The following is a 9,426-nucleotide window of genomic DNA, read 5'->3' as shown; positions in this document are numbered from 1 at the left end:
CTTTTATGACAGTTATTTCTGCTTATTGGACGGCTTATTCCTACTCTGCCTCAATCTTCTTCCCCTTTGATTGCGTTTTACTATCTTTTGTATGTCTGCCACAAAGGCTGATGTCTAGGATTAAAAAAAAACGTCTTTATCAAGATCACACTTGAGACAGTTACACCAAAGAACAGTGTTAGAGAGCCATACCCTGCCACCAACCATAATAAATTCGATTTTCTTCCCTGCAAAATACCCAATTTTGTGTTAAAGCTTTTCATATAGAAAAACTAAAGTGGCAAGGATATAAAAACTGAAGAGTTTTTTTTTAATCTAAAATAAGGGCAGAACAGTGAGTACAAGAAAGAATATCGATCTTTTGTCTGTAATAAAGTATGCAAAGGTAATTTATCATCACGCGATTAAACAAAGTAAACATATCTAGTTCACTACAATGTCGAAATGATGAGCAAGGATGATGAGCATAACAAGTGTTAGAGTTAGTTTATGTATAGTGTTCCACATCGATCGAGAAGGTTTTAGGTATATGTAAACATTGTATATAAATAGCGCTATTGTAAAACACTTCATAAAACATATCAATAGTATATTTTTCCCTTGCTATTTCTCACATGGTATCAGAGCGGCAATGAGAAACATCCTGGACAGAAAAAAAATCAGTCGTCGTAGGCCCCCTCACGCGCCCAACAGAAGCTAGGGTTCCGGCGAGCGCCTGTGTTCACGTGCCACAAAATTTTATTTTTTTTTTTTTTCATTCCATAACATTTATGTTTTCTTCAATGCGGTGAACTCTGTTCAGAGACTCTTTAAATGCATTTAGAGCTATTTTCTAATGATCTAGGGAAATCACCCCTTCCTCCACCACTTGTAATGCACTTCTATACAATTGGCTAAACCATGAACGTGTTCAGTGGACTCAGTAGAACTGGATTCAAGATCTGATGCACATAATCGCTTGTAATCATTTTTCCAACCGTGATAAAATGGACTTTGAAGGGATCTCTTCCACACCATTGTAGTTCAGTACACACAAAATGCATGCCTGCACAGATATCAATAGAAGTTGAAGCAGCTGCAAATACAACGAACTTCGGTTGCTGCTCTGTTGTACAGAACTTCATAATCCCGTATCTCTCTCCTATTTCCCTCTCCCAAAACATTCTCCTTCACCAAAAATGTTGTCATTTGCCCGTCAACATGTAACTGTGTTGTGCCGAAACAAGAATACATCTCCTCCACCTCTAACTGAAATCTATTGAAGATCTCTCTAGTGTACACTTTTGGAAGCTGCAACTCAAAGGAATATCTTGTTTTGAGTTCAGGGTTCGAGTTTCTCGACTCTGTATCTGCAACCGCTTCTTCCTTGTTTTTTTTCTGCAAAGCTAATTCATATTTCTCAAGAAACTCTTTTAGAGGAGTTTGCTTGTGCAAATATTTATTGAAAAAAGCAGTCAATGTCTCGTTACACCTTGCAGTGGTCATTCCAGCAAAAAAAGTGTCTTTCAAATAAACTGGAGCCCATTTAGCTTGGCCGTCATAGAGTGAAAGAAGCCATTAATGATCACCAACTCCAAATCTTTGGATAATAAATCTCCATGCTGCTTCGAAATCAAATGGCTTCAGAGCCTCATATATTATTTTAATTAATGCCTTTCTAATAGCATCATAGTTACGCAACCCTCCCAACTTTTCTGGAACTTCCCTCATGATGTGTGATAGAGTAAAACGATGAAAAGACCTCGGAAACACCTCACTTATAGCACTCTCCAAAATCTTGCATCTTTCTATAATAATTTTTTGAGGGAAACATCCAAGTGAGCAGGTGAGCGAAGCTTTGAACACACACCCAAATATAAGAGGCTTTTGCCTCGCCCGCAAGCTGGCCACAACCCAGCAACAATGATTGACCATGGTTATTTGTGCCCACAAATGCCACAAGAGGAATTTCATATTTGTTGGACAAATATGAATTATCAAAATAGATCACATCAATGAAGTAAGCATATGCCCTTTACCTGACATCACTCCAGAACACAGTCGTCAACTGCCCTTCATCATTCAGACCCATCAAGTAAAAGAAGTTTGGGTTTGTCAATTGCATTCGACAGAAATAATTATACATGGCTTGCGTGTCTCCCTTTCTTAAGTTCAGCTTATCGTGACAATCAGATGAAGTTTTGCACCTATTTGCACTAAAATCGGCATTCCAATTCGCATCTACATCAATTGCAAGTGCCCGATATAACTTGATTGTTCGGACTTCAGCATCATAGTTCGAATCCAACTTTTCTTATTTCCAGCACCTGTCTTCTTAATAGACTTGTATGCTTTTGCACCTAACAAATGATTATGTTCAAGGGTAACTTCAAGTACTCTCCATCCTTTGGAGTCCACCATTCTCATCCTCATCATTGCAGGACAACCAGTTCTAGTTTCCTTACACAACCGGTTTACATCTTTAATTCTCTTAAAGCCCCGGCTACTGCAGCATAGCACTGCACCATACTTCTCCCCACTATTTCTTTTGAACCAAGAATTCTTTACTCTAACACGAAAAACAATCTCCCTGGCATAACAATTATAATAATTGTAAGCATCATCATACGATTCAAACTCCATTCCTAACTGTGGGGCAACAAATTCCTTCTGCCCATCAATAAACCATTTTGATCATCTAACCTATCTGACTCTATTTGCCCACCATATTGAGCAAATAATTCATCCGACTCAATTTGCTCACTGTTCTGGTCATCTAACCTATCTGACTCTATTTCTTGCAATCTCCCCCTGCCTTGCCCAGTAACATCTTGATCACCATCAAGAGAAGCTTCTTCCATCTGAAATTGAGATGTATCAAATAGATAAAATATATTAGCAAATTAAACTTCTACTCATTGGAACAAAATCACGTAAAGGTCAATCAGATTATCTGCTTGTAATAATAAATAACTTGGGTATATCACAAGCAATCTCAACCTTTTTGTCAAGTAACACTACATGGAATTTGATTATGTACCTTAGGCTTAAATTTTAAGATGACAAAGGGCGTCATCTCAGCCGTTATCTCTTAATAAAAGCAACTGACAGCTAACCATAATCACTTAACGTAGTCTTAAATTTTGTATTACTTTGTTAAACCCAACAAATGCAGGTCAACATCCACTCACAATTGTCACGATCCAATTTCATCTATAGGTCGTGATGGCGCCCAACACTACACCTAGGCAAGCCCCGTTAATAAATTAATCATTCATTGACAAAATTTAAAACCAAGAAAAATAATAAAGCCCAAATTCTACCAATGTGTGTGCCAAGACCTGGTGTCACAAGTGTATGAGCATCTAGTAGATTATACAAAATCTCAAATACTGTCTGAAATAAAATAGACAGAATAAAAAGATACAAGGAGAGACACTAGTAGCTGCAGTACAGCTTAGAAAGGCAGCTCACCACTATGTCCCTGGATAGCGTGGGTGTAAGACGATAGGTCCCCCACTAGTACTTGCCTCAGGTCCTGCACAAAAAGTGCAGCAAGTGTAGTATGAGTACGTAAACGTGTACCCAGTAAGTATCGAACCTAATCTCGAAGTGGTAGAGACGAGATGGCCGACTTTGACACTCACTATTGGTCAATAATAATAATTGAAATACAATTAGGATATTTAAATCAACATGATTTACAAAATTTAAAATAATTTATTAAATCAGCGGAAATAATCAAATTCATTCAAATGCAACAATTCTCAATATATATATTAAATTCCTTCAATTTAAATAATTTTTAATTTATCAATTAAATATCATTTATAGGAATAAAAATTAATTCTTTAACAAGCAAGAATAATAATTCATTAAATTTCAAGGATTTTTTAATTAGCTTCGCAAGCTGAAATAAATTATTAAAGTATCGTGTAATTATTATTATTAAGCACGATTTCTGCCGAGGACGTACGGCCCGATCCAGAGTGTCGTGTACACTGCCGAGAGACATGCATCGCGATCCATAGATGCATCTATCTTGCCGAGGCGTTCGGCCCGCTCCACAAGAAAGAATGACATTTTCTTATGTACCTCCAGAAGGAGAGTATATTTATTATAAGATAAATTCGGGAGGAAGAACAATTTCTCTTAACAATTAATTAATTTAAACAGAAAATCAAGTATATGAGATTTTCATCCTTTAATATTTTTATCTAACAATTCACAATATATGTATATATCAAATAATGTTAATTAAACAAAGAATACAATTTACACAAGTAATTCATGTTTTGAGTTCTAAACAACTCGGACTTTAGCATTAATAGTAGCAACGCACGTACTCTCGTCACCTCGTGCGTACGTAGCCCCCACAATTAGTAACAATTATTTAATTTTAATCACCTATGAGGTAATTTCCCCCTCACAAGATTAGACAAGAGACTTACCTCGTCTTGCTCCAATTTAATCCACTATAAGGCCTTTTTCACGATTAACCAACTCTGTCTGGCTCGAATCTAGCCAAAAATAATCGATACAATCACTAAAAATTATAGGAATCAATTCTATAAGAAAATACTACATTTGGAATAAAAATTCTAAAATTAATTAAAAATTCATCTGTGGGACCCACGTCTCGGAATCCGGCGAAAGTTATGAAATATGAACATCCATTCAACCACGAGTCTACCCATATCAAAATCACTAAATTCTGATAACAATTCGGCCCTCAAATCCTTAAATCTATCCAAGAGGTTTTTCAAACTTTTCCAACTCAATTCACCAATTAAATGATAAATATAGTGATGTATTCGGGTAATTTAACCAATATTGAGTTAGAAACACTTATCCCGTTATTTTCTCTGAAAATCTCCCAAATATCCCCTAAATCCGAGCTCCAAATCGTTAAAAATACAGAACTTAAACTCTCTACCCAGTGATTTCTTCTACGTAATTGCGAACTTACTCACGCGATCGCGTAGCACAAAATTTCTGCCCAAACATTAACCATACGCAATCGCATCAAGTCCCACGCGAGGACTCTACGCGATCGCATCCCTCTTCACGCGATCGCGTAACACAAAGGTGTGGCCCAGCTTCCTACCAAATTTCCCTTATGCGATCTCAACACAATGATACGTGATCGCGATACACACACTGGCCAATCCTACGCGATCGCGGATGGATCCACGCGATCGCAGTGAACAAATTTTCAGCTGCCTAAATTAACCCTACACGATCGCAGACCAACTTACGTGATCGCGTATAAGGATACCAGAAGAAAATACCAGCAGCTATCAGCAGTGTTTCAAAGGCCAAAAGTGATCCGTTAGTTGTCCGAAATTCACCCTAGCCCCTCGGGACCTCAACTAATTATACCAACAAGTCCCAAAACATCATATGAACTTAGTCGAACCCTCAAATCACACCAAACAACGCTAAAACCACGAATCATCCCTCAATTCAAGCTTAATGAAACTTAAGATTTTCAACTTCTACATTATGTACCAAAACCTATCAATTCAAGTTCGATTGACCTAAAATTTTGCACACAAATCATAAATGATATAACGGAGCTATGAAAATTTTCAGAACTAGATTACGACTCCGATATCAAAAAGTCAACTCCCTAGTCAAACTTCCAAACTTAAATTCCTATTTTATCCATTTCAAGCCTAATTTAACTACGGACTTTCAAATAAAATTTCGAACACGTTCCTAAATCCAAAATCACCATACAGAGCTGTTGGAATCGTCAAAATTCTATTCCGGGGTCATTTTCTCAAAATATTGACCGAAGTCAAATTTAGCACTTTAAGGCCAACTTAAGGAACCAAGTGTTCCGGTTTCAACCCAAACACTTCCAAATCCCAAACCAACCATCCCCGCAAGTCATAAATTATTAAAAGCATATACGAGAAGTTTTATTTTAGGGAACGAAGTTCTAAAAGTTAAAATGACCGGTTGGGTCATTACAACAATCATGTTCGTTTAGCTTGAAACAACTGCTTCGGGCCACACACTACAAACAACCTATAGATTATCTGCAACATTTTAAAGACTGTATAAACACTAAGAAGAACCTTCAGTGAGCTCTATAATTACATACTGTTACAAATATTAGCTAACAAATTTTCTAATAAACGACTAACTTGAAGAGCTCATGGATAGGATAAAAAACAAAATTTCAGAATAATGTGGTGCACTCTAATTATTAGCTGTTACAAAAATTAATTACCAAGTTCTCAGTTTATTAGCTTAAGCACAAAAGACTCATATTCTGAATTTACGGGGTCTTTTAATTAAATGCTTGTGTTTGAAATTTTTTAGAGATTGAAACCAGTGTCTGTGATTATTAGAAGAGTAGATAAATTTAATTTGTTACTTTTATTTGAAGAACTAAAAACTCGAAACAAGATGATAGTATTTTTTTCTTTTCTTTTTTGACGAAATTGAATCGTAATTAATGTAGCACCACAATCTTGGAGCCATCATCACATATAAAAATTAATGTTTATTTTAAAGAACTGGGAGGGGGGACTTACAACTCAATTCGTCGGAGAGGATGGAGAGGAGCGGCCTCGAAGCTGAGTGAAACTGCCGACAAGTGAGACTTGCTTAAACCAACTCCACCTAATTTGGGAAGGATTTAAAAACGAAAAAAATACTCTGGCGTCATTTTAGTTACGGGCCAGAAAGATGATTTGGGCTCCCCAAACGGGCCAGAAAGATGATTTTGATACGCAAATCTGACAAAAGGAAATGTTTGGAGTTTGGAGATTTCCATGAGTTCACTGATCCTTTATCTAAATTAATAGCCTTTTTGGTCAAGCTTCAAAAATCAGCTTATTTTGAGAAGTGTTTTTTTCTCAAAAGTACTTTTGGTGAGAAGCAGTTTGTGTTTGGCTAATTAAGTTGAAAAATACTTTTGAGCAACAACTAGTATTTTTTCTGCTTCTCCAAAGCTGCTTCTGCTTCTCCTCAAGAACATTTTTTTTTCTTCCAAAAGCTTGGCCAAATACTTCAACTTTGAAAAAAAAAAAAAGCAATTATTTTTGAAAAAAAAAAAGCACTTTTTTTTGAAAAAAAAAAGCACTTTTTTTTTTTGGAGAAGCTTAGCCAAACAGGCAAGTCTCATGATGAGTCGGTATACAATTAATCAAAATCGTTCCCATATTGAAAATATTTTAGTTTAATTTTAAACTTGAACATCTAAAGAGAAGTATCTACATACACACTTGTGGGTACTTAAGCATCCATTACCTTTGATCATATTTAGTATTTTACATAGGCAATTTATACAAATATTTAGATAAATATTGAGTGAGCACCCACAACTAAACTCTATTTTCCTCTTCTTTTGAAATTTTAATCGGCGAGCACCAATGACTTTAAAATTCTGGATTCACCACGAAGAGAAGGGTGATAAAAGGCGGTAGCAACAAGCACTTTTTCAAAATCCGATTAATGTATAATCGATGTATATATTTTAGCATATTAAAATAATAGCTTAGCATCCACTTTGCGGCGAGGCAATATATAACCAGTGTATACTTTTTCAAAAAATGTAGGTAGAGAAGCAAAACAGATATATGAATGAATTGAATAAAATATATATGAATAAAGGAGGATATTAAAAGATGAAGATATAAACTCAACACTTTAGAAGGAATCATTCTAAATATCTCAAAATCCCATTAATGTTTCCCAAGTCAAATATGTTGTGATATATGGACATCTTCGATTAGCTTTAGCTCGACAAAAGCGGAATTTCCTTGCAAATAATGGATTTTTTCTTTGTTATGCAGACTGCATCGGATCCGAATTCAATGCGAAGGGCATAATGAAATGCCCAAATTGTCAGGAGATAGAAGACGGAAATTGAGTACTTTTATGAGGTCCGGAAGGTAAAGGACGATGATTTGTTGTTCATGTCCTTCAGCTTCACGACGTACAAAAATTTGCTAATTTCCGTCTCAATCATCCTACAAATTGGGCATACATTTTGCCCTCAGCATTGAATCTGATCCGATGCAATTTGAATAACAAAAAAAGAATCCACTTACTCTGAGCTTTTTACGTGGTTCGAACAAATATATCTTCATCGAGTCCTACTAAATCAAGTCTATACATAAAAGTATAAAAGTAGATATGTATATCTAATATAACTAGGATATATATACCTAAGAGAATTTCTCACAAATTTAGGGAGAAATTTTACACAAGTGTTTCTTAATATTCACTTCTCTAATAATTTTTCATACTCTCAATATTTTTCTTACAATACACAAAAAGAATTAATAAAAGATTGATGTAAAAATGAGAAGGAACTGATCTCTATTTATCATTTTCAACGTGGTCCACTTGAATCAAAACCATTTTCAACGTGGTCCACTTGAATTAAATTAGCTACCAAATTAAAATTGGACAGTTTTCATGAGTTGATGTTAAATGTATTAATTTAATTACAACCTAACCCCTTGTGCCGCTGTTTTCGAAGGTCTATTTTACCCCTATGTATATGTCTTTATTACTCCACTTATTTTCTTTGCTTTCAAAATATAACACTAATGCTAAAGCCCCTTTTTGGAATGCGTTGGATCTTCCTAAAGATGTTTACTGGCCACTAGTTTCAAAAATCATTTTGCCCATTGACTAGTTCTTTTTTACTTTAGTTGTGCAGTACAATTTTGTTAATATGACGAACTTTGAGTGCTTTGCTAATACCCAAAGTGACGCAACTGATGATGTCATAGGAGCAAAAATGCATTAAGTTACTTTTTCTATTATTCAATATGAAAGCATTAAATTGTAATCTGATTTTAATTACTGGTTTACTATTTCTATAAAATGAGAAATTAAGTTATCATTAATATTAGATATCAAATTGTCATTACTATCACATTTATTCTTTTTTTAGTGTGTGTTTGTTACACGAGAAACAAATTGACTTTTGTAGTTTGATTTAGCAAAAGTTGAGATCCTACTTTTAGGAATACTAGGACAAGAAAAAGAGAAAATCAATGAATACTTATTTGAAATTATGCTAAATGTTATACATTGCACATAAATGGTTGAACAGTCTCATGACCCTAAAACCGAATATATCTTAAATAATTCCAACCGCACTTCTTGTGCCACAATTTTCGAAGGTCTTTGAAATAATTCCATTTTATATATTCTGATCTACAGCTAGCTTGCCCAAGATCTGATTTGCACCTATCGTTGACAAAAGTCACGGATTTGTTCATTAGGTTGGTGTAAAATATGTTTTTCATTTCTAGTTAAAAAAAAGAAGCTGTTAATTTTGAAAATTTTCGATTCAACGCACTAACTGAATTTTAACGTAAAAGGCTTGTAAATATAAAAGAGGGAAGTCTAAATTTCCCTTGCCTTTTCTTCTGTTAAAAAAACTGTTGACTAGAAATTTTTTTATTGGACGAA

General features: G+C 35.0%; 1 pseudogene; it reads right to left on the bottom strand.

Annotated features, from left to right (window-relative positions):
- Positions 1-754: 754 nt before the first annotated feature.
- On the bottom strand, positions 755-2,840 carry LOC107768793 (protein FAR1-RELATED SEQUENCE 6-like; annotated as a pseudogene).
- Positions 2,841-9,426: the final 6,586 nt, after the last annotated feature.

The sequence above is a fragment of the Nicotiana tabacum genome, chromosome 4, assembly GCF_000715075.1.
Source record: "Nicotiana tabacum cultivar K326 chromosome 4, ASM71507v2, whole genome shotgun sequence".
NCBI lineage: Eukaryota > Viridiplantae > Streptophyta > Magnoliopsida > Solanales > Solanaceae > Nicotiana > Nicotiana tabacum.
This window is presented reverse-complemented; position numbering and strand designations above follow the sequence as displayed.